Below are 27,042 nucleotides of genomic sequence, written 5' to 3'. Positions count from 1 at the left end.
AAAATATGATTTTTAATCATTATTATCAAATTTCCTCCCTAGTCTTATGCTTAAATACTCCCCACCCTGGAACCTCATCTCCACTCTATCACATGCTTGAAAATACACCCTTTTGTGCACAGATTAGGGTTACCAATACACTGAGGTAGTTCACTCCAGTTATAAAGAATGATGAAAGGTGGCTTCTGGGATCAATTGGATGGAATATTCCAGAAAGGCAGAAACTAATTCTAGTAGAAAGGTTATTTAAAGTCCCAGGGGCTAATCTTATATTACTTACTAAAGGTGTTAACTTGAGCAGGTCACTAAACCTTTATCTGAGATTTCTTAGATAATAGAACAAAGATAACTAATACAAAGATAATAATTAATACTTAGATTGTTGTTTAATCATTGCTCAAACAATTTTGAGCATCTATGAAGTCAAGGAGTATGTTGAACAGATCACATTTGTGCCTTCATTCAGCTTATGTCTACTTGGGAAAGACAGAAAATAAATGTGTAAGCAAATAATTTATTTTCAGAGAATGATAAATACAAGAGCAGTATGAGAGCAGTGTGAGAATCAGGAATGTTCTTACTGAATGTTCTTATTGAATGACCTTTGGAATGAAACAAATGATGTAAAGGAGCTGACCTCTTGTTAGGCACGGAGAAGATTATGCAAGCAGAAGGAATAGCTGGGAAAAAGATACTGAAATTGAGATGAGCTTGACACACCCAAACTACAAAAATAGGACCAGCCATCTCAAATGAAGTGAACTAGAGGGAGTTTGTGAGAAGATAAGGTTGAAGAGAAAACCAGGGGTCAAATTGGGCCTTGTAGGATATGGTTCAGGAGTTGGGGATCTTGTTTGGGGCAATGGAAACCATGGAGGATTTTAGTGAGGACTTAGGGGAATAAGTGCTGTGAAGTTATTCATCAATGTATCTACACAACATAGGACATGGTAAATTTCTTAACAGTTTAATACATAAATTTTGGTTGGAGAGTTGGAGTGAGCGTGGGGTTGCACCAACCTTTCTTCAATGTTTGGATACTCTATGTAGCCTAAGAGGTCCTCAGCTGTCCCCGGTCTCTGCATTTGAGTATTATTGTTGTTGCCTATACTCTCATGTTTTTTTTTCTATAGTTTCCATTGTAGCACTTCACAGAACTTATAGAATCTTAAACTGAAAAATTTAAGACTCAGCTGAGCCAGTGTCTTAATTTTACAAATATGAGACAGACCTGGAAAAGAAGACCTTTTCAGTGCTGTCTGCATTACGTTCTGCAGCTTCTCACTAGTGTGCTTTGCAGTCATTGTAGGAGTTTTATTCTTCTGTTTATAATCTCTTTAGTCCTTTGGTACCTCTGTGCACCAGAGGCATTTCCACATCCCCCAGGACAAGCATGCTGAATATTGATTCTTTCAGGTTTTTTGCAAACTCGGTTCCCATATTCAAATGGAATCACCAGAGCAGTTGTTCCTGAACAATTTACTTCCTTGTATTGCAACTGCTTCTGCTCAAATTCAGCTTTCTTATGATTGGTAAAACTCCCAGTGCCTGGAGCCTGCCCCTCCCTCCCCTGCTCTCCTCCGAGATATTGCCGCTCAGTGAAGGCTGAGATCATTTTTTGTAGAGGCCTGTGAGATTTACCAGCTTTATGCTGGAAGAGTTTGTATTCACTTTGCTCTTCTTGTCTGAGCTGTAAATTGTTGTAAATATCTGGAGTCTCTGGACCAGATAGTAAGTAATAAAGCAATCTCTTCTCATCTGCTTGGTCTGACTCCAGCGATTTGCAGATTCTGAATGAAGTATTGTTTAGTTTATGTGTGTGTGCAAATGGTATGTGTGTGTAGGTACGTGTTGACATTGCTTGAAAGGCTTCTTCTATTATCATTCTTTCTGTTTCCATCTCTGTGTTGAAGGGAAATTGACATTGGCTCCAGCAGAATGCCCAGCAAATGGGAGTATTGTTTAGAGACTGTTTCTTACTTTTCATGCCAGACTCATTCTACCCGAAAAACTTTTCTACACCCCTTGCTTCAGGCTTGATCATGCTTTCAAGTAGAGAATATTACTCAGCTAGCTCTGGTTCTGAACCCAACTTTTATAGAATTCTTGAAAATATGGAATAAACACCTTTAGCGTGATATGATATCTAGTCCTCTTAGCTTATTAGAAATAAAAGCTTATAGGAAATCTACAGGAAAATGAAATGATGTGGAATAGAAGAAACATGGGGTGCCTATGGAGGAAATTGGTTTAGTTGTTTCTCCCTAAATTGTATTTCAACTTTCTTTTGTATCTTTTATTTGCAAGCCCATAGGAATTAGAACAAGAAATGCTCATTTGAATTAAGTAGCTATTTAAGGATTTATTAATATCGTAATTTATCAGATACTCTTAAGTTTTTCCCATCCTGCAAGGCCTGTAGAAAAAGGACTTATTCTCTAGAACTTTTTATAACTCCTGTGATGCTCTTACATGATTATTGGAGTCTTTGCTACTTTGGGTGGTTATTGGAGTCAGGTTTTTTTTTTTTTTTTTTTTTTTTTTTTTTTTTTTTTTTTTTTTTTTTTTTTTTTAGTGTAGAAGCCTCTCTAAAATGTAAGCTCCCAAAGGGCCCCCATACATAAAGGGACTATAACTTTATGCACACTCAAATATGTAAAGTCCTGCTTTATTTGGTGCTCAATAAATGCTTATTTATGGGAAAAGAGAATATGAAATAAAATAAGCAAACTAACTAAAAATTATACCAAGCAATTTCTGGGGATCAAAAGGAATTTGATACATAGATTGGGTGTTAATGAAATATATTATTAAGGAAATATTTAATTATGAAAGGATGGAAAGAATTTGAACTAACTTGGGCACAGTTGGGTTGCCCTCTCTCTGTTTAATATGTGGGTAGGTATCAAGACATAATTGGAATTTGGGAATATAAGATGCCAAGATCTGACTTTTGGGACTTTTTTAGGAACAATTTTTGTTTTGGAATGAGACTGGGTTCAGTGACTCATAAGGGTCCTTTCAATTTCTCAGTATCAATTATTTTACAAATAAACTACTTTTGGTTTTATTTATTTTATTTTATTAAAGATTTTATTTATTTATTCATGAAAGACACAGAGAGAAGGCAGAGACATAGGCAGAGGGAGAAGTAGGCTACTTGCACGGAGCCTGATGTGGGACTCAATCCGGAACTCTGGGATCCCTGAGCCAAAGGCAGATGCTCAACAGCTGAGCCACCCAGGCATCCCTACCTTTGGTTTTAGAACACTGCATATAATTTTAGAATTTTGGCTTAAAATTCACAACATAGGTTGTTTCTGAATATCAGTTGCTCATTCTTTTTTTTTTAAGATTTTATTTACTTATTTGATAGAGCACATAAGTGGGGAGAGGAGCCAGATTCCCAGCTGAGCAGGAAGTCCAATGCCGGGCTCAATCCCAGGACTCCGAGATCATGACCTGAGTTGAAGGAAGATGCTTAGCTGACTTAGCCACCGAGGTGCCCCTCAGTTGCTCATTCTTTAAATAATACATTTTCTGAAGTCTGTCAAGTCATGGTCATCTGATATGACTTAATTTCTATTGCACTAAATACCTTATTGCACTAAATATGATGTAGTCATTTGAATGCTATCTTTTCTGTCCTTTTGACAGAATCACTTAAGACAAGGGATTTGGACTTGGTTGAAAGCCTAGCACAGGGAGTTAGAATGGAATATAGCTTTATCATTTACTGATATGTAATCTATTTGTCATCTTATTTTCATTAGTCTTTTTTTTCTGTGTATTAATGTGATAATATATTATATAAAATACCTGTATTGACGATGCACAATAAAGTATTTAAAAATGTCTTATGCCTTGCATTTGCTACATGATTATTATTTGAACTGAACTATAAATTCAGTTCAAATGAGTTGAACTGAATTTTTTTCTAGTGGAATGTATGTTAGTATGCATGGTATTGATTTCCATTGTTAGAACCAATATGCCTGACCTAAACTCATTTTTATGAAATCAAATATAACATGAAGTTATTAAACAACTCAAGTGTTTTACTTGGGGAATTAAATTACTTGAGGAATTAAATTATATACAACTTGCACACTCTGAAATGTTTTCACCAGATTAATTCAAAAGAAATAAACTTTTCCTTTCAAAATCAACTCAGGAAACATGGTCAGTATACTCCTTTCTTAGGTTATTTAATCTCAGGGCATGAGAGGAAGAGGAAGAGGAAGAGGGCATGGCGATACAGTTTGAATTTTTTCTTTTTAAACTCAGGTCTAAGTTTCTTTCCCTGAGAACCTTCACATGGAGCCTTGTCCCTCCCATCCATCTCATCTGGTTGATTGGGACATCTGTTTAGGTTTTGTAAGACTCCAATTCCACTGCTATGTTCTCCTTTGCATTGCAGTATAATTTTAAATATTACTATTCCTCTAATGCTCTTTTCTGTGACTCCATCTTCTTACTTCTGAGAGTGTCAAGCCCTTCAAATATTTATTCTCAGGTTGACCCCAAAGACCTTTCATAAAATTTTTGATAAGTTAATCCAGCACATAATAAATATCCACTGGGGACATACTAAATACAGGTCTTTCACTTTAGGATATAATTGTGCCATTGAATACTGGAACTTGGAGGAAATTAAGAAGCACCATATAAGCCACATCAATGTCTTGGGCATTTCTCCCAAATCCTAACCATTTTCTCTTAAGTTAGAAAAATGCAATGGACTGATGTTTTCAAAGATTCAATACACCCCAAAATCAGTGGCAGAGGAAATTTGGCATTCTTTGGTAAATTTTATCAATGTCAACAGACAAGTTGGATCATTGGAATTCAATAATATGTCTTAAATTGGGACTGATTTAGCTAATTTATAGAGGAGACATAATCTTTATAAATAGGAGAGCCCAGTCAAACTAGACCCTAAGAAAGAATTTCGGGGTCTTCAAATTGAAGTAATAGTTTATCAATTTGGCCTAACTGGTGAGAACTGTTTCCCTCTCACCTTATTCATCGTCCAAAGCATTTTTGGAAAAGCGGAAGGCAACTGTGGTAAGAACTTTGTTGCTTTTTCCCCCTCATGTTTTGAAATATATGTGTCCCTATCTCTAGAAAGAAGAGACATGGAATTAAGGTTTTCTTTTCCTTTTATGAGTATTTCCCTTTTTGTGTATGTATTTGTATGGCCACACGTGGCTTAAATCAGAGATAGAGAGCTTTGTGTATTTCCATCATAAGAGATACCTTCTGTGTGTCCCTGTGCATTTATAAACCAGACACTAACTACCTCAGATGCTGGCATGTGTATATATTCTAGTATTTCTTCCCTACTGGCCATGTAAGGTGAGTGTCATATCCATTTGAAAAATAAAGAAATGAGACTGATTATTATGCCTGGAATCATATATCTTAGGTGGACTGAGTGGCTCCAATGTCTATTCTCTGAATTTTAGATGCTTTTCTGGATGCTAATGTTTGATAGGCCTCTTTTAAGTAGATAACAGCTCTACCTAAACTCCATTTCTTTAGAAAGGATAAGATTTACCAGTCATTGACCTATTCACATGGTTTTGGTTTAAACCGGACCCGAATGTCATTCTAAGAACAGAGATTTGACTGGAATGACTCATTTTCCAAAAAGAATCTGAAGCAAAAAAAAAAAAAAAAAAAAAATTAGTACATTTCAGACACGGCCATAATTTGATTTGTCCTTGGGCAACATATATGAAGTTATAGTTTTTCTTTTTCAGAGAAATTTACTTTTACAGGATCTGCTCATCACTGAGCTGCCTTGACAAACTCAAAACCACCACATGCATTTGGCAAATGTTAATGGACCTCACCGCCTCTTCCAGGCTTATTTAAGTAGAAAATTTTTATTTTGACTGCAAGGGTTATGAGCCACAACATCAACAGAACTGGGTAACCCAGAATAAGCTTTTCTGTTTTATCAAAATTCTTCATTTGTCTGAAATTTAGCAGCATATTGCTACCTCAGGTTCAGGCAAGGATCAGAGTTTATTCTTGGAATTGCTACGCCTGACACTGCTGAAATTGAAATTTCTATGTAAGTCCATCTGATTTATTCATAGTCTATTATTTAGCAAGACACTCCCACCATCAATATTATCTAGGAATTTATGGAACCAATTACTTTTTGAGAGACTGTCACTTGCTTTTTATTGTGTGCCTTGAGGTAATTTTGTGTAAGAGTAATTTGTAAGTCAACACAAATATAGCAGTATGGGTACATCAGAATTTTGGAATAAAGAGAAAAAAACTTAGTCCTAGATCAAGGACCATGCTACAAAACTGAAAGGGGGCTCAACCAGAAGATTAGGGGATAGAATATGGTACAGAATTATCTAGAAGATTACAAGTATATGAAGGCAGAGATCAAACAGAAAATCTTTGGAAAAGTAGTTAAAAAAAAAAAAAACCATGAAGCCATAGACATAAAATAACTGTCAAAGAATAAGAAAGTAAATTAGTATATTTTAGCCTCACTGCACATTAGCATCACTTAAGGAGCTTTAAAAAAATACTAATTAATCGGAAGAGAAATATGAGCACATTCTTTGAAAGCTCCCAGGTGATTCAAATAATTCATCTAGGGTCAAGAAACTCTAAATTAAATGATGCTTTGAAGTCTATTTATAGGTCTCTTGATTTGGGGAGATCAAAGATTGGTCTATAAATAGAGACTTATTTTGAATTTTATCTTAGTAGCATTTAAAAATCTTTGTTTTCTGTGGAAGACTGCAAGAGTAAATCTAAGTTAGAACAATAAGAACCCCCAATGGTTTATATGTAGCTAATTTTTCACATCTTTTCATATTTTTATTAGGGTGATCTATTCTTTACAATTCATGATGACCTGTGCTTTGACTCCTGATAGCTTTGAGAGGGACTAAAAAAAAATATCAGTCTTATTTTAGAAAGAACTCTTAAAAAGCTGTAGCTCCATTTCCTTGTTAATTTAAATAGCAGCTGCCCTTTTTATTTTCCTTTCTAAAGAAATCATCAGAGGTCCACTCTACTATTTGTGTGATATGAAACATCTATTTTATGTAGACAAAAAATACTTTTCTTCAATCATCTTCCCTCAGGAATTTTGCAGTCTGCCACGACTACCAGGTTAAAAAATTTTTTTTGACCTTAGGAAAGTTTACTTTGGAATGTGTCTCAGACCAGAATGCCCTTAGCATCTTTCCATTATTCCTGGACCATGGGTGGCAGCATCAGTTCCTGGCCTCTTCTAATCCACGGCCAGAGCTTCTCCTACTCTTTGCAGGGAACACTCGGCATGTGGCCTCTCCTCATCTGCAATGTTGGTTTCTGAGGAAATCATTATATTTTGTAAATGTATTCCCTAGGAACATTGTAGTTATGGGGTGTTTGTGTCATTAATTGAGTAACCTACCTGCCTGAACCTGCCATATTTAAAGGAAGAGGCAGATCTTGACGAACTGTTCCTGTAAATGTGATAATCAGTGTAATAGGGAAGGTCTCAGGTTTTTGAAAACCAAAGGAATATTTTCTTTTAGAGTGACAGCAGGTAAAATTTAATGGAAATTCAGAAAATCCAGCCAGTATAAGAGTTGCTGCACAGCCAGTGTTGGCCACCCATTGCTTCCATAAAATAACTGGTACAGTCAATCCAAATGAGGTTGACTCGCAACGGAAATCATGCAAGAACTAAATAAACAGAAGTGGTGGCCTTTGAACTTCAGGTTGCTAATGCATGATCTGGAAATGTATTAACCCAAGGAAACTGGGCAACTTTAAAAAGGCTTAGGACTTATTCTGCAGCATCACTTAGAATCTGACCCTTGGTTTCAGCAGATCCTATTTCCAGGACATCAGGGGACTTGTGGGCGGCCTGAGTCATTTTCATTCCTTTCCAGTGCACCCTCCCTCTCCAGCCTCCCTGAATACCCATAAGCAATCTGCTACTTTCTATCCTGCAGAATGTAATAATTTACCGAGAATGCTTCTGAACAAAAACTGGAAAATCCAACCACGCATATGAATCCACAGCAAATCAGAATTTGTTCATTTGTCCTCAGTTTGCTCTGGTCCCCCTGCTTTCTTCTACCTTCAGCTGCAATACCAGGTTTGGATAGAGCCACTCCGATAATGCCAGGTCACCCTGGGGGTTCAGTTCTGTTGGTGGGTAAGGACAAGAATAATGAAGCAGATCAGATGGTACTGGGTGCTTCTGTTTTATGGGACCAATAGTTTTCTTTTGCGGGTTTTCAGAAATGGGATATAATTCTGTGAGAGAATCTGAAAGTCTTTGCGTCTGCAAATACATAGCTTCAGCAAACCAGAAAGCCCCAGGCTCCTTTCGAAAATATTTGTAGGGTGCCCCGGGAGATTCTCTAGCCTGATAAGGCCATTGTCAGGGACTGCACTCTGCTGTCACTGTTGTGCTGCCTTCTCTGCATCTAGAAGTTATGCTCCTTGGGTAGTCCTGGTGTCAATTAATTAGATATTAATAGCAGAACATATGTGCATCTATCCCCTACTGTCTCTTGGCTTTAACCAAGCTGCTGAGGGCTGGGGGAGAGATGAGCTTCTGGTATAGGTATGTGTGAAGATGTTAGAGGGATGCAAGAGGGGAAGCACCTCATACCTCCAACTTGGGGTTTGACTGCTTGTTCCCACCTCCTGCTGCTCTGCTGTGGCAGATGAAGTACTCCTGCCCCTGCCTCTCATCACTCTTGTCCTTGAAACTCTCCCAGAAATAACTCATTGAATGAGAGAGAATGTAGCCTCCCCGAATCCTGCCTCTAATGACCTCCTTGAGGATAAATTTCTTTTTTTAAAAGATTATTTATTTATTTATTCATGAGAGAGAGAGGGAGAGGCAGAGACAGGCAGAGGGAGAAGTAGGCTCCATGAGGGAGCCTGATGTGTGACTTGATCCCGAGGCTCCAGGTACACCTTGGGCCGAAGGCAGGAGCCAAGCCACTGAGCCACCCAGGGATCCTCAACTTCCCCCCTTTCATCACAAACATACACGTACTTGTAGTCTCTTTTCCTTGCCTGAAACCTTCCCCAGTCTGGTGTGGATGGCTCAGGGCCCAGTTCAGGACAAATGTGGTCTGACTTTATGTCCACACCACTCTCATTAGTTATTTGAGCAAATCAGCATTGAGCTCAGACTTCTAATTGGGTTGAACTAGGTGATGGCTCAGATCCCTTCCAGCTTGACTCCTGGTGAATCAGAAGAGCTTTTTGAGTTACTTAGTACATTCTCAATAGCTGTTTACTTCTGTAATACGGCAGATGCACAGAAAGATCTAGTCCTATCTCCTTTCTTAAAGACCTAATCTGTTTATAAAATGGTAATGAACAACCTTGTCATCACCTGTGACCATGCCTGCCTTCATACAGATGCATAGTATTGTAAAGCATCTTCATATTTATTATCTCAAATAGCCTGCTCAGGATATTTTATAGAAGAGAAAGCAGAGCCTCAGAAGATTAGGATGGTTGTTCAAGGCACTGAGGGTAGTAAATGGATGAACTAGGGTTAGAATCCACTTTTTTCTCACTTGAAGTCTGGTACCATTTCCATATCACTATGATAAAATAGTATAAGCCAGAATGCGGTAACATCATCCAAATGGTATAGGTTATGCCCTATGTATGTCTCATACAAAGGAGGCAATGAGTGGTGGGGAAAGGTCACATTTTACTCTTGTAAAACAAAGGAGACAAGTTTATACTATTGCCATAGTAGGATTTCTATAGGTTACATCTCTTCTTAGAGTATCACAGTCACTAATACAACATTTGTTTTCATGAGCTAGACTTCATAATAGTGCTAATTTTTTCCCCTATTCTGAGTCGTGCCACGTCCACCACCCTCCCCAGCCTTGGTCTCCTCCCTCTGTACAACTCTTTCTTCCTTTGGTGCTTGAAATAAATTATTAGTAACCTTGACAGAGGATGTCGATATCTGGAAAAGCCACAAATTGACATTTTTCCTACTGTATTGGGCTTACCCTGTTAGAATCTTATCTACAGTACTCTTCTTCATACTAGGAAATGAACCCTAGGTAAGACATGTAATCAGATTGGCTCAATTACTTTTTTAAGTCCCAGCAGAGACCAAATGCAGAGATCACTCGTAAGTTAGCATGACTAAGATTACAAGCTACTAGAGGGCAGGGATCAATGAGAAATTTATACCTTGACAGTTTTTCTTTTAGCACTGACTCCTAGTATGATCTATTCTGCTTCTGTTTTGTAATTTTAATTGAATTAGATTTCAGGGAATGAAGGACAGCTGCTTTTGAGGTCTGTCGAAGTGTTTAGCACATTGGGGGCGGGCAAGGAGAGAAAAGAACAATAAGCCCAATTAATTTCTTCCCTGTGAACCTTCTACCGTTAGGAAAGCAAATTGTCCTCAAAACTTCATTGTCCAGAAACGAAGCCTTTGTTTAAAGAACAAGCGTAAATTCTAGAGCTTCAGCTTATTGAATTTAGTGCAATGGCTTGTGGCCAAAAATTTAATGAGGGCTGAAATGACGGATATCTCCCCCCATTCAACTCCTCCGCTGGGACTGCGGTTGAGGAGAGAAAGAGTTGTCTTAAGGCTCAAAACAGAGTTAATACATTCTGCCTATTTGCAACTTTCATCAGAATGAAGTCACCTTCATCACAATGACTTGTGGCAGGATTTTTGTCCTCATTTGCCATTTTTAGTTGGAATTTTGAGGGAAAATAAGGGAAAATAAATCACTCTGTCCTCTTTCTCCTTGTACCTTGCAGAGTCGGGGAGGCTTTCCAAACTTCAGAGTAACAAGGCTGAGAACAAAGGAGAAGAGATCTTTTCAGTAGTTTGCAAAGTTGAGTGGCTTGCTTTATGGGTGCTAGAAGGGTAAACTTAGAACTTTAAGTCTCACTGAATATTAGATGAAGAGTTTGGAGGGAGCCAAACCAAGGAAAGGAAAGAAAAATGAGAAGGCAAGGGGCCACAGAGTTCTTCTTAGATCCCTCTCATTAGCCCTTCTTGTAAGTAAGGGACTGCTTTCAGTTTTTTCAGCATCCTTACCATTTATTGAATATGAGGAGATTAATGCATTACTCTGGTATGCCTAGGGTCTCTCTCTGGAAGACAAGTATTTGACTCCATGTTCTTCTCCTGGGGAATAGCGATGTCAACAACAGAGACTTAGGTTATTATAGCCATCATGAGAGTGTGTGCATGTGTATGTGCATGTGAGTCAGTGTGTGTGTATGTGTACATGTTTTCCAAGTACAGGATGAAAAATGAATAGGACTGGGCACCTGGTTGGCTCAGTCTGAGGAGCACATGACTCTTGATCTTGGGTTCGTGAGTTCAAGCCCCACATGGCATGGAGGGATTACTTAAACAAATAGAACTTAAAAAGAAAAATGAGTAGGACTATCAGCAATCAGCATCAAACTCATGGAGTTTTTTTTAGCCTAAGAACAAGCAGGAAGCTGCCTTCCTTGCTAAGTGTCTTATGGAGTCTGAGTAGAATAAAACATTGGGCATCAGATAAAAATAGGAGATAAACCTGGACTAGACTGTGGTTTGGAATCTTCTAGCTTTTTGCCTAGAGATGTATTTTTCATGCCAAGCATACGACACTAACTCTAGGCAAATTAATACCAGCTTTTAATCTAAGTTGAAGCTCTAGAGATGATGGCTCTATTATTCACGTGTCGAATACCCGAACCTCAGGCACGGCTGCTTTAACAAACAACATAGTTCAGCTGAAATAGACTTTTACTGTATATTATCAGGCAGGTGAATTTAATGTGAAACTCATTTCCATAATTAGGGCTATTGAGAGTGTCACTGTAATTATGGTTACTTAAAAAAAAAAAGTTCCTTCCTAATTATCATCTGAGGGGTGTGCTCTCAACGGATTAATGATAGCATTACCCACTGCTGAGCCAGACTCAGGATTAAATAGACCAAACATCTGCTGCCGTGACATCTCCCCAATGCACTTTATGGTGGCATATTAGGTCAGACCAATACTGATTTATCTTTAAAAGCTATGCTTGCCTCAATTGGATAGAAAGTTTTTGTAAAAGTAGGCTTAAAGCTTGAATTCGAGAGAAAAATTCTTTCAATTTCCCACTTTCTTTTGCAAGCAGAAATGGAATTCCTGTGCAGGGCACAAAGTAAATGCTAAATGTTAACTTCGTGTGGATTTAACTTTGAGCATTTTTTATTTTCTGTAATATTTTAGGGTAAACTTGGCTGGGATGGAGAATAGATTTTAAACTTTTGACTTTGCATCGTGGAAAGATATTAACTGATCCAGGGGAAATAGGAATCCCTTAGGGAAAGGAGGTGACCTTTGTGTTTTCAGATCATAGACTGAGGCCATGAAAAGGTGAGGTCAATTAGCTCCATGCACATAGGTATTGTGGGTCATGTTGATTAGGACAGCATATTTTTTTAGGGGCTAGTTCTGACTTGGACAGCATCCTTAGAATAGTTCTCTGTTAATTGGCAAACCTATTTTAGTTAGGTAATAAGAAAAAACATAAAATGCTCACATTTTATTTTTAGATTATTTATTTTGTAAGTGATCATGCTCTTTCCAAAGAGGCAAGCTCAGTCTGGAAGGAGAAGAACTCAATAAAGAAGCTAGTCAGGGCACCTGGGTGGCTCCATTAGTTAAGTGTCCAACTCTTGATTTCAGCTCATGCCATAATCTCAGGGTTGTGAGATCGAGCCCCACATCTGGCTCTGTGCTTAAGAGCCTGCTTAAGATTCTCTTTCCCTCTCCTTCTGCTCCTCCCTCCCTCCCACTTGAGTGCACTCTCTCTCTCTAAAGAAAAGAAGCTAGTAATTGTCTTGAGAATGCCTAAAATATATATATTTTTCCAATATGAGCTTATTTTATTTTATTTTATTTTTTAAAGATTTTTTTTTATTTATTCATGAGAGACACACACAGAGAGAGGCAGAGACACAGGCAGAGGGAGAAGCAGGCTCCATGCAGGCAGCCTGGTGTGGGACTCGATCCCAGGTCTCCAGGATCAGGCCCTGGGCTGAAGGCAGTGCTAAACTACTGAGCCACCTGGGCTGCCCTCCAAAATGACTTTATTTTAATATAATTGGCTGTAATACCCTATTGAGATAGGTTTTATAAAGGTTTTATGTTCCAGTTTGTGTAAAGGTAATGAGCTAGTGGACTTTTGTTGGATTTTATGTGTTGGAAGAGTCTTTGAGGGGTTTCCAGTCCAAATGTAAGGAACTTACAAGTTGCCATTCCATCCTAGTAACAAGTAAAAATCTGAAAAAAACTGAAAAATTAACTCTTCTTATATCCATCAGAGAAGTGAGGTCACAGCGAAAATTGTTGATCCCCAAATCGAAGAGATAGGTAGATCAATAAAAAAAAATCACAATTTACTGGATCAGAAACCCATAAGCAGCAACTTTAGTGGGAACCACTTCAGGGACAGGAAAACCTAAACTGTAACTGATGAATTGCTAGGGGGCTCAGTGTGGACACTCTAAGAGATAAAAATTCCAGGGGGATCCAGTCATGGGAAGGCCCCACACTTTTGTCAGTTTCACATTCCCGAGCTCTAGCAGGTCCTTGGAGTGAGTATTGGAGAAAAATCCCATCATGCTTCCAGTAGTGGGAGGAAAAATGTAACAATTTTGAAATCCTCCAGAACATTATGTTGTTCTTAACAAGGCCTGCCCTTAAGAACTATTTTTCTATAGCCTAAGCTGCTGGGATTTTATCAGAGCCTAACCTGCTTGAGAAAAGGGAAATGCTCAACTCTAGCCCTTTCTAGCCATTCTGTCTCATCTAAGGGTGGAGGAAGGACAAACTGAGAAGCACTGGTGAAATTTACAGAAACACAGCTGCCAAAAGACTGAGACTTACTCATAGGACAATAGAATGCTGCCCTCCCACCCCCACCATACCACTCAATGCCTATTTGTTAGTTTCTTTTACCTAGTACATCATGTCTAGATTCCAAAAAAATTACAAGAAATCCTAGAAGGCAAAAACACAGTTTGAAGAAACTGAAGAAGCATAAGATTCAGAGTCATATATAGTAGGGATATTGGAAATATTGGTCAAGGAATTTAAATTGACTGATTTTTTTTTAAAGAAAGCATCAACTGCTAATCAACAACTAATTTTTATTTTTATTGAATTGTGGTTTGAGCATACATAATCAAACATGGAATTTATATTTTAATTGTACCTTAAATATACACATTAAAACATAATCAAACAGTGGAGTTTATATTTTAATTGTACCTTAAATATACACATTAAAAAAGAAAAGCCATTAAGTATTTTAAAAAAGAAAGAAATAGAATTTTACCTGTTCAAAAATAAATAAATAGAATGACTATGATTAATATGCTAAGGTCTCTACTGGGAAAAGTAGACAGCATGCAAGAACAGATGGATAATGTAAGCAGAGAGATGGATATTTTAAGAAAAAATTAAAAAATGTCTGAGATCAAAAACACAGTGACAGAAATGACAAACACCTATGGTATCTTATTAGTGGACTAGAGGTAGCTGAGGAAAGAATCTGGGCTTGGAGATATGACCATAGAAACTTTAGAAACTGAGAAGCAAAGAAAAAAAGGAAAAAAAAAACCACAAGAGAATATCCAAAGATTGTGGCACAGTTACAGAAGATTGAACATATGCACATGTGGAATAGCATAAGAAGAGAGAAAGGAACAGAAGCAATATTTGAAGCAATAACAACTGAAAGTTTCCACAAATTAATGTCAGACACCAAACCACAGATCTAGGAAGCTCTGAGAATACCAACAAAATAAATGACAAGAACCCAAAAGCAAAACAGAAACACAAAAACACAACACCTAGGCATATTGTATTCAAACTTAATAAAGTCAAAGATTAAAAAAAAAAAAATCTAAAGCCAGAAGAAAAAAACATCATGCTTCTAGAGGAACAAAGGTAAAAATAACTTCTGACTTCTCTTCAAAAATCATGCAAGCAAAAAGAGAGTGCAGTGAAATAATTAAAGCATTGAGAGGAACACCAACTTAGAATCCTGTATGTTGTGAAGTTATCCTTCAAAAGTGATAGAAAAATAATTACTTTCTCAGACAAACAAAAATTGAATTTGTTGAAGTAGATCTGCCTTGCAAAAAATATTAAATGAACTACTTTTGAGAGAAGAAAAATGATTTAGGTCAGAAACTTGGATCTCTTTAAAGAAAGGAAGAACATTGGAGAATGAATAAGTGAAGAAAGTGTCTCAGCCAAATGGGACCAGAGAATCTAACATAAGTCTTGGGATTTCTCCTTTAAGCCTCTCAGATGATCTAGAACTATAGCCCCTCCTCTTTTGGCCATCCCAGACCTTGTCCTTGGTGACTGTGCTCGCGAACCTTGTCAGCCCAGTCTCCCACCTTATGCCTATACACTTTCTCTCCACCATGTCCTTGGCTGACATTGATTGGTTTCACCTCCATCACAATCCCAAAGATGATCCCAGACATCCAAACACACAGTAGTCATCTCATGTGCAGGCTACCTGATGCAAATGTCTTTTAAAATTCTTGCGGGTAGCCCCGGTGGCTCAGCGGTTTAGCGCCACCGTCAGCCCAGGACCTGATCCTGGAGGCCCGGGATCGAGTCCCACGTGGGCTCCCTGCATGGAGCCTGCTTCTCCCTCTGCCTGTGTCTCTGCCTCTCTCTCTCTCTCTCTCTTTCTCTCTCTCTCTCGTGTGTGTGTGTCTCATGAATAAATAAATAAAATCCTTAAAAAATTATTTTTGGATGTTTGGACAATCTGCTTCTGACTGTGATGGCTTCTAACCAGTTTGTGGTCATATGTTACCCCCTGCACTATCCAGTCATCATGAATTACCACCTTTGTGGCTTTTTAGGTTTGGTATCTTTCTTCAGTCAGCGTTTCAGGATCCCAGCTGCACAGTTTGATGATATCACTACTTACATTCTGCAAAAATATAGAAATTCATTATTTCTCTTGTGACTCTTCTCACCTTCTCAACCTTGGCTTTTCTAGCATCTACACCAATAACATATTATTATATTTATTGGTGCTGTATTTTGTAGTACTCTATTTTCAATGGTCCTTAACTCTTACACCTTAAATAGCCTCTTCCAGTATCGGGAGTACTATCAGCAGTTCAGAAATATGGAGCCTTCTCCATCTGAAGTTCTCATCAGCTTGCTTATTTTATGGAACAGGCCTTGGGAGCTGCTTAGTTTGTCTCAGCGTTCCCCCAGGAAGGGTACAGTGGCCTCCATGGTGTGTACTGTGATCACTCCCATGTTGAATCACTTCATCTACAGCCTGAGGAAATGGGATTTCAAGAGTGCACTGCGGAGGCCCTTCAGCAGAACAACCTAATCTCAATACCTGTGCCATCGTTTTTAGGAGTGTGAGTTAAAAAAGACAGCAAAACGAAATGTCTAGAACCTGAAATCCTGCCTCTTTGTTATATAATTTTTGTAGCTCGTGGCTTTGAGTCCTCTCAGTGTTTCACATCCAAATACTGCTCTTTTGGTATATCCTTAATGGATGAAAGGAGTATTCTGGGATCCTACCTATGTTATAATCACTGCATGATTGAATCCCATTACAGCTATAGGTCCTTTTTACTTCTCATCTTTGACCCAGGCTTTCTGGAGAAACGTCATAGCTCTCCTTTTTTATGCTTAAAATCCTCAAACCTTTCCAGAATTCATGTCTATTGCCAGTACAACTTTTGTGTCTCCTAATCTATTTGTATACATTATGTTAAAGATACATGTAAATAGTTCTCAACTTTGGCTTCATATTGGCATCACCTGGGGAGCTTTTAAAATATTGATATCTGTGTCTCACCACAGATTCTATTTAATTGGATTGAACTGTAGCCTTAGCATAAGGATTTTTAAATTGTTCCTGTTGGTTTTAACGTGTAAGGAAGGCTGAAAACAATGGATTTATGACACATTTTGTTGAAAGATGACTAGTATGTTTGGATTCTTTACTGCCCATGAGCAGATGCTGAAGTTCCTAAAGTGATCCAAACTTACAATGGAGAATATTAAAAAGCTCACCCTAGCAGTAGGCAATGTATGTCCCAGTATTTCTTTACATATATTCTCCTTCCATACCATACTAGTCGTCTGTTGTTCCAAACTCATCCTTCTATTACCTCTGCAAAGAATAGCTTTTTTCTTTCACTAGTAACAGGATCTTTAGGACTTTACTTTGAAACCATTCTTCCCTGTGTCTTGTCTTGACAAATCTGTCTGAGCTCTTGTCTGCTCACTATGTGAGTATTCATCTCTCCTTTAAAAATGTTGCCCATAGTTTCTGAGTCAGTATCTGGCACTTTGTGAAAACCTATCCAGTAACTAGTTTAATTTACCCAAGACTTTTGCCAGAAAGCTAACTCTACCAACTTCACTGATCAGGAACTTTGATCCTGGGACACCTTGGGTGGCTCAGCGGTTGAGCACCTGCCTTCAGTCCAGAGCGTGATCCCGGGGTTCTAGGATTGAGTCCCACATCAGGCTTCCTGCATTGAGCCTGCTTCTCTCTCTGCCTGTGTCTGTCTCTCTCTCTCTCTCTCTGTCTCTCATGAATAAATAAATAAAATCTTTAAAAAAAAAAAAAAAAGGAACTTTGATCCTGGAGAAGGGAATACCTTTTACAGAAGATAAAACCATACCAGCCAATGGGAAAAGATACCTCCCATTGAAAATTACTAAATCAATTAAATTAAGGGCTTGTGATTTCCTGATTATGATGAAATGCAATGAGACATGTTTGGTCTGGTCTACTTTAGAACAATGAATAGGGTGTATCTTCATTTCTGAAAACCTAAATAATGGGCAGAAACCCTTGGAATTTGCCAATGCAATTTTGATGGCTCATCTTAAATCAACTTGGTTGAGCCACAGGGCTCAGTTATTTGGTCAAACATTATCTTGGATGTTTCTTGAAGGTGTTGTTTGTTTTATTGTTGGTAGTTTTTTTTTTTTTCTTCTGAGATTAACATTTAAATAAGTGGGCTTTGAGTAAAGCAAACTACCCTCCATAATATGGGTGGGCTTCATCCAGTCAATTGAAGACTCTTTATAGAACAAAGACTGACTTTCCCTGAGCCAGAGGGAATACTGCCAGCAGACTTTGGACTCAATCTGCAACTCCTTTCTAGGTTTCTCCTGCTGGCCTATTTTGGACTTACCATGCCTCCACAATTGTATAAGCCAACTTCTTAAAATAAACCTCTTTCTCTAAAACAAAACAAACAAAAGTCTTTTGGGAAAAGTGCACAAGGAAAAGTAAAGAACTACTAAAAACAGGGCCTTTGGAAGAAGTTAAATACTCCACTCCTGTTGGAATATATAAATTCATCTCTATGAAATACAAAGAACAGCCCAGTGCAACACCGCTAACCTGCTTCACTCCCTCTTTGTGAATAAGTGGACACTTTCACACCCAACAATAGTAACAACAAACCACGGCCACCTCTCTTGTTCTAGACTCCAAAATAAATAAAACCATAGCCATTTCCAATAAGTGACTGGCTTCCCAATGAAACCACCTTTCTTTGTGGCTTTTACAATATTGACATGTGACAAACCTTACTGATACAACAATCATGTCAAAGAACATTCTTATCATGAAGAGACTAACTATAATCTTGTGGACTTGTTTGCCTTATAAATTTTCCCCTTTCAATGCCTGTTTATGTATTTAAACCTGGTCAGCTAATGTTTCTAAAGCTCGAACTCCACTGTACAACTTTCTGCAAGTAAACTTTATTTTCTAAACGTTCTTCATCTGTGAGTATTTCTTTCTTGTTCATTACTGAGCTTGATTTGTGCTTGTTTATGAAAAAATTACTCACCAGTATTATTTATATTAAACTGATCAAAACAAAACAACTTATTTAAATTTGAACTCTCATGATGATACTGAAAGATGTTTCATTATTTCATTGGCAGGTTTGAAGATAAAGCCCTTCCTGCTCTCAAGAAAATGGAGCTAGATCTTTCATTGTTAACAAATTGCTCTGTAGGTGTATTGGACCATTGGTAGAACAAGAAAATACGAGAATAAGAAAAGGATGATATAAGAGGGAGAATATAGGGTGAGATGGGGGTTATGGAGAAAAGAGGAGGAGGAAGGAAAGGATGTATTCTGGGCAAGACAAAGAGGGGGCAAAAACATTTTTAGCTTTAGAAAAGAAGAAAGTTGGGCAGCCCTGGTGGCTCAGTGGTTTAGCTCTGCCTTCAGCCCACGGCGTGATCCTGGAGGCCCGGGATCGAGTCCCACGTCAGGCTCCCTGCATGGAGCCTGCTTTTCCCTCTGCCTGTGTCTCTGCCTCCTTCTCTCTCTCTCTGTGTCTCGATGAAGAAAGAAAGAAAGAAAGAAAGAAAGAAAGAAAGAAAGAAAGAAAGAAAGAAAGAAAGAAAGAAAGAAAGAAAGAAAGTCACCACAGAGAAGTCCTTGTGACCTGGGGGCTGATACTAGAAAGTTTGCTTGAGAAGCAGTTTAAGATTAAGTCCTCTGGAGGCAGAGCCTGAGAAGGAAATTTTTATACAAATGATTTTAATGAGAGAATGCTCTTAGGAGGAGTGAGGGAAGCAGAATAGGGCAGGAGAAGATAAGCAGGGATGTGGGTTCAGATAAAGTATGGCCTCAGATGGAAATGATGGCAATGAACTGCAGTTGATGGAAACTATAATGGAAATGAACCTTGTGGAAATAAACTTGAGTTTGCTGTGTCCAGAAGCACTGCATCAACCACTGACTATGAGCTATTGGAGGGTGGTATGTAACTTTCCAGGTTGCTCCAAGATAGGCATGGTTCAGGAGTGAGCCATTAGCATCCAACACCCAGGCAGGGTTCAGGAGTGAAACATTAACATCCAACACTCACATAGCCCAGGCCTAGGAAAGGAGATCTTGTTACGCAGTTAACAGAATCTATTATGGAAGGGAGAAAACCTACTGCTGGTGAGAAGTCAAATGGGAAGATTGGGAAAGATGGAGGTATGGGACATCAGACAAGTATCTAGGACCATATGGGAACTGGGTCTTCACTTGCAGATCCATTAGTCTTTATTTGATACATCTTCCATTCTCTGTACCTAAGACTTCTTTCAGCTGTTGCTCTTGTAATGTCTGGTAGGATTGCATTCAGCTATAGAAATTTGCCTGTTGGAGGAGCAGCAGAACAAATATGAATATGTCCCATAAGAATATGCTCAGTTTTCATTATATTGCCCAGTGTGGATACTTCTGTTGTTAATGTCTAAGAAAAACAGGTAATTTATTACAGGTGTTTTAGTAGTGGGTAGAACCCTTGTACTTGTAACTGGGGAAGGGGGTCCTGAATTAAAGCTTGGACAACCTTGACATTGGCAAGTGATTAACATCTCCTTTGTACCATAGCTCTATACTCCTGGAAATGGCAAGGCCTCTGGTAAACTGAGTTGGAGAACAAGGCTTACACTTGGGGCCCCAGGAGGCCACTTTTTCTCACATTTACTTTAAAACCTAGAGCCTATACACTGGGACTTATTGCTTAGAATGTCAGATACTTAAAACTAGGTTGAAGAAGAGATGCCAATACACTTTGCCAACCAGCTTCAGGCTGCTAACAGCAAGCCTGCTCATTACTTCTCATAAATGGAATGGAGGGAGATGCCTACCTTCCAACACCAGCCTGAGTAGGAAGATAGGGCTTGGGTGAAGTTATTTTCCTTCTGATAGACCAGCACACAAACCAGAGCAGAGAGAGGGAAACCTGTTTCCTACACTGGTCATCGGGTGATACAACAGAAATTCAGTACAAAATAATACACTAATGGTAGTTGGGTTTCTCTTTTTTTGTGATCTAAGAAGTCAAGGTAACCTTAGGAATATAGCTCATTTTACTGATTGGAGGAAATCTACTTTTCTGTTCTTGGTTTTGTCCTAATATGACTTTAAGGAAGTCATTTAACCTCTCCATGCCTCTGCTTCTTTACCTGTGACTGTTGTCATCTTCCCAGGTGAGGTATTTGATGTGATCATTTCACAGCCTAGTTGCTTTATAAATTATAAAATGATAAGTAAGCTTGTGGTGAGCTTAGAATAGACCATTCTGGTGGCCCTGGATAGTGTGTTGTGGTCATGCAGGGCTGTTACGAGAAGCAGAGAGGGAGACTGCGTTAGGTTAATCAATTGGTCAGTTGTGTACAATAATTTAATTCATCAGTGGGGGAAAACAGTCGACTAACTTACTGTCATATAGATAAATATGTCTCAAAGTTGTTTAACTGGCTTTTAAATTTTCGACTAATTTGGTTTGCATCAAGCAAACTTTTTGGAAAATATTTCAAATATGATAATTCACTACTGTTAATTCACTACTGTTTGCAGCATTTTTGTATTTTTTGAACTCTTACCTCTTCATGTTATATACAAATACCCTGAGGAAATTATGTATTTGCTCCTGATACCCGATAACAGCAGTTATAAAACCGTGAATTTCCAAATTACCTCTATTACTTAATTTTACCTCACAGAATTTTACTTTTAAAAGGATACAGGTGAGTGGGTGTGTGCTTTCACAGATGTGAAATGATAAAGTACTAGAAACATGTACTGGCACTTGCTATCACTTTGGCTCAGCACATTACCAAAAATTGCATAGACTGCTTTTTTTTTTTTAAGATTCTATTTATTTATTCATGAAAGACACAGAGACAGAGGCAGAGACATAGGCAGAGGAAGGAGAAGCAGGTTCCATATGGAGAGCCCAATGTGGGACTCGATGCCTGGACCAGGATCATGCCATGAGCCTAAGGCAGATGCTCAACCGCTGAGCTGCCCAGGTTTCACATGGTTTGCTCGTTTTTGAATGTTCTTTAGTCTATACATTTATACAAATACCAAGAGAATATGAGCATGAGAGAAAAAAAGTTAACAAAGGCTCTGGATCAATTGCCAGCTGTCTTGTAATTATTTTCTTCCTTTTTTCTTAGCACATTGTCATTTTTCTTTCTGTTTAATATCCTTGAGAATTTCCTTCTGTCTTCTGTCCCCCAATACTCTCATGAGGTAGATTTGCGAAGATGAGCACAATCCCACCTAATACCTGACATGTTTCTCAGTTTGCCAATTCACATTATGATTTCATTGAATTTTCCAGGAAATCTGTCAATTAAGTAGGCTAGGAATGATTTTCCACAACTAAATATGAAGGAACTGAAGTGTGATATTGACTATTCTGTATGGATCAGACTGTGGTGATAACTTTGGAGAGTAACATATGAACGAGTGCTCACAAATGCCTACGGGTTACTAAGAAGGGAGATTGTGTTGATATTTGCTCTCCTTTTTCTCTTTTTTTTTTTGAGTTGCATTCCCACTGATTTATGTGGTTCAAAATTCATTTTTTAGATAATATTTTATACTTCTAAAACAATAGTATCAAATATATATGATGATTGTGAGGCATAATAATAAAGGGAACACTCACGAACCCTGGACCCTGTAGAAAAACTAGAACAACACATGCTGCTGTGTAGTCTCTGCCCATCTCCCACCTAGAGATAATGATTATTTTAAAACTTTTTGGCATTTTTTTTTCTTAAACTTTCTTTTAAGTCACATGTGTTGGTATTTCTCAATAATACATTGTTTAGGGGCACATGGGTGGTTCAGTTGGTTGAGTGTCCGACTTGATCTCAGCTCAAGTCTTGATCTCAGGGTTGTGAGTTCAAGCCCCAGGTTGGGCTCTATGCTAGGTGTGGAGCCTACTTAAAAAAACAAACAAACAACACATTGTTTAGTTTTCAGTGTCTGGTGTGGATCTTTACAAAAATGGTAACACAGTCCATAGTCTATGATTTTCTTTTTTTCTTTTTTATTAAATACTATGTTTAAAGATTTATATCTGGTGTTTCATTTGATGCAGTTCATTAATTTTCATTACTGAGAAATAGACACGGGTGCGATGTACTAATTTATTCATTTGTTTATCTATATCCTTGTCAGAGAACATTTGGCCATTTGTGGTGTTCCCTGTTTCTCACGTCTATGAATGATGTATGAACTTATGCTTGTACTCAAGGGCTTCTCTACCTGTTCATCTAAGAGCACAGTCACATAATACGCATATTTAACTTCAGCAGGTAATGGCATAATAGTTTCCAAGATGGTCGTAAAATTGACACTCCCTACAAGTGTAAAAGAGTTCCCGTTGATCAACATCCTTACCATCTTTTTGATATCATCATACTGTACAATTTTTTTCTGGTCTTGTTGGGTGTATGTAGTGCTTTGTCTTGAGATTTAAGTCTTTGCTTAAAGAGAAAAAGGCTTCATTTCTTTTTAAGCTTTTGATCTCAACCAGAAGTTGCCAACCCTCCCAATCCATTTGTTCTCAGAATAATTGGAGCCTGCTTCACTGTGAGAGAAAACTATGGAGACTGCTGCCTTTCAGAGAAAACTTTGAACTGTCCCAGGCTGTCTGGTTCCTCATTAATATATTGTGCCTTCTTATGTGCACAGGAAGAGGACACAAGTCCTCAGTCTCAGGACTGTCTCTTCTCCCTCTCTGGGCTCTCTGAACTCAGAGGGCCCTGCTTACTCATGTTGCACAAATGAGACGATAAGTGATGTAGATCCAGTTTCTCTCCTTTTTGATCTACTATGAACATGCCTGCTCTGCTGAGAATATTAAAGCTTCAAAGCTGCGTGGTTGATAATATATTGAGTGAAAGAGTCAGAAGTTCATGGGGGGTGGGAGAGGCATGAGTGATGGATTTTCTATAGCAGCAGGGATGGAATCCATTGCTCATCAAAGGCCGGAAAGCAGGCCTCCCTAAGAGGCCATGACAGAAGAAAAATGAGCTTGAAATGAGAAAGCACATGATAGAAGTGTGGGTATCTTCAAAGAAATTTGAAAGGTAAGGATTAAAGGCCTATGTGAACTCTAATCTGTTGCCTACCTTTTCAGGTAGCAATATTTTCATAGACATGAAAAAGCCCTAGACATATCCAGTAGATACTCTTCAGCCCTAGAGAATATCAGTAGACAGCCAGAGACCTAGCAGTGGTGAGTGACTTGTTCAGGATCCCACAGCTAGTCATCAGCGGACTGAGAGTAGAGTCCAGGATATCTGAGCGCTCACTACATGAGCACACTTCCCATTAAAACACAAACTGCACTGCTTCCTTTACCCTGATTTCCAGTTTTTCCTTTGCTGCTGAAACTGAAACAAAGCTACTGTATGCAAATCCCCAAGGCATAAATAAACTATGTTGTTTTCTGTTAGAAAATAATTGGTCAAAGATTTTACATTTAAACTCTTACAATGACGAGGAAAAGAAGTTGACTTTTGTGTTTCTCAGAAGCAAACTGCAACATGGGGTTTTTCTGTGAATGTCACTTATTAGGAAATGCTCCCAGAAAAAGACGATGAAAGACGTAGTTAACGGGTCAGGGAAAGAAAGGAGGCCATGCAAATGGGCCCACAGAGAATGGCCTGTTCAGGCTCATGGGAGAGTTTTGCAAACAGTGTAGGTCATACCTCAGAGTTGTCCCCAGGAGGAAGCAGGCACACTGGAGTATTCACATACACTTACATGTTGGCCTTTGGTTAAGGGCCAACCCTGGGGTGAGGGGAGTGAAGCCCCAAGCATTTTTAGCTGCACAGAGCAAAGCACATTCCAACAGCCTGAAGGAAGCCTAGCAAACTCACAGCTGGCTGTTGGGGTTGAAAGGCACATCAGTGGCTGATGTGCATGGACATGGTGAAGGGATCCAATGAGATGCAGCAGAGCACCAGCTGCGTCTGCTATTGCTTTTAAACTAGACCTTCTCTATAAGGAAATTCTCTGAAGCAATGATGGTGTAGTGAATCTCTGCTATATAAAGCATGTATTTCCTTGGGTTGTCTCACAGGTGGCCCATAACAATCTAATTCACATGACTTTTTTCGGAGGGCAAGTTGGCAGTATATATCAAAAGTCTTAATTAACCATGAAACATTTCTCATCAAAATAATAGGCATTATTTATTTAAATGTTTATTATATTCAGACATCTTGCTGTGTGCTTTGCTTGAATTATCTCAACTAAGCCTCTGAGCAGTCTGATAAGATAGGTCCTGTTAGAATCCTCATTTTATGGACTAGGAAACTGAATTTTACTGAGTCGCATGAGTCACACAGCTCTGAGTGCTGTAGCCAGAAGTTGGACCAGGCCTACTTGACTACACTTTATCCCAGTACCATTTACATAAAATGGTTAAGGACAAGTGCAAAAACATGTCCTTTCAATATTGTTTTTATTGAAAAAATTGGAAACAATATGCATATTCAAAAACTGAGATCTGGTTGAAGAATCTGTTGTAATTCTATGATGGGATAATTTTCAACACTTAAAAGGAATGTTGACCCATATTTGACCGACAAAGATGTTCACTATGGAACTTAAAAAAAAAAAACACATATTTAAATAGCTATTGAGTGTGTTTTTCCTTTTTGTGGGAAAAAAAGTCACAAACAAAACTCCCCAGACCATAGATGAATGGTCAGTCAGCCACATGAATTAGGAGATCAGCACTAGACAGTGTTGCTCACCGTCTTCCTCTGAAGACCTCTCGCAAATTCTTTGAGGCATCCAGTCAACACAGTGGGGGACTATATTTGTTTGCAGTTTGTTAAAGTTGATAGTGCAAGTGGAAGAGGAAGCCCTTAACATTTTGTCCATGAGGCAATTGAGCCTGCTTTCATACTCACTTCCTTCATGGGGTCTACACGCTGTGATCCTGGTACCCCCTGCTTGGGATGCTCCTCTTCCTCGAAACCACCTGGTTTATTCCTTGCTCAGCCCCAGCATTGTGTCTCCGTGGAAGCCTTGCTTTGCTGACTGGGTCCAATTCTCTATTGTTTTCTCCTCGAACCAATGTTTTAATCTTTGTAACTCTTAACATGGTGACAGATTGACTTTGTTCGTGTGATTATCTTCTCAATGCTGGTCTCTCCCACTGAGCTGTAACTTCTGTCATGACAAGGACTGCATACCCTTCACTGTAGCTTCAGAGGGAAAGTGGCACAGCACATGGTTGTGCACCAGATAATTTTAGATAAGTGATTCTGAGAACAAAACAGTTTGGGGATGTTTGTGCCTTAGTCAGGGGGGCAGGGGGTGTGTGGGTGGAGGGGTGGGAGTAGAGAAACAGCCACTTTCCAGAACATTCTGACCAAAGTAAATTTCTAGTGTCAGCACTAGAGATTTAAGGAGCTTAATTTCTCTGTCAGTCTACTCATCTCTAGTCCTGACCCATCACATTCTTTTCATAGAAGCTACTTGACACAGAGTCAGGTAATGCTGAGTGACCATCAGTTTTTCTCTTCCCATGTTTTTTCCCCTCATATTTTTTTTCTGTCCCTTACCCTCTCTCTTTACTTTAATACTTATCTATGTCTCCTTTATTCTCATCATCTCTTTTATTAATTTTTGCAAGATCATTCATTCAACTTTACACTTTCAAACTTTATTGAGTGCCTGTTATACGCTAAACATTGTGCTGGGTGTGGGGGTAATGGACATCAAGCCAACATTATTTTCATCTATCAGTTAAAGGGAGCTAGAAGTGTGAACAAAGAATTGGCATAGGATATGATTTGCACTGTATAGGAAGTGTGTGGATGGAAGATAGGTGCTGCACAAAGAAGTGGTCAACTTTACCTCTTTTGGGGAGAAAAGGGGATTTTAAAAAGTTTTTGTGGAAGCGGTATTGGGTTTTCTCTTTCTTAGCTTTACCCAAACATAGATTTTCTTTTTTTTTTTTCCAAACATAGATTTTCAAGGGGCTACCCCGTCTTTCTTTTTTTAAATTAAAATTAAAAAAAATAAAATTCAATTCAATTAGCCAAAATATAGTACATACTTAGTTTCAGATGTAGTGTTCAATAATTCATTAGTTGTGTATAGCACCCAGTGCTCATCCCATCATGTGCCCTCCTAATGCCCATCACC

Source organism: Nyctereutes procyonoides, unplaced genomic scaffold (assembly GCF_905146905.1).
Source record: "Nyctereutes procyonoides isolate TBG_1078 unplaced genomic scaffold, NYPRO_anot_genome, whole genome shotgun sequence".
NCBI classification, from domain to species: Eukaryota; Metazoa; Chordata; class Mammalia; order Carnivora; family Canidae; genus Nyctereutes; species Nyctereutes procyonoides.
The sequence above is the reverse complement of the archived record's forward strand: the minus strand, read 5'-3'. Positions refer to the sequence as shown.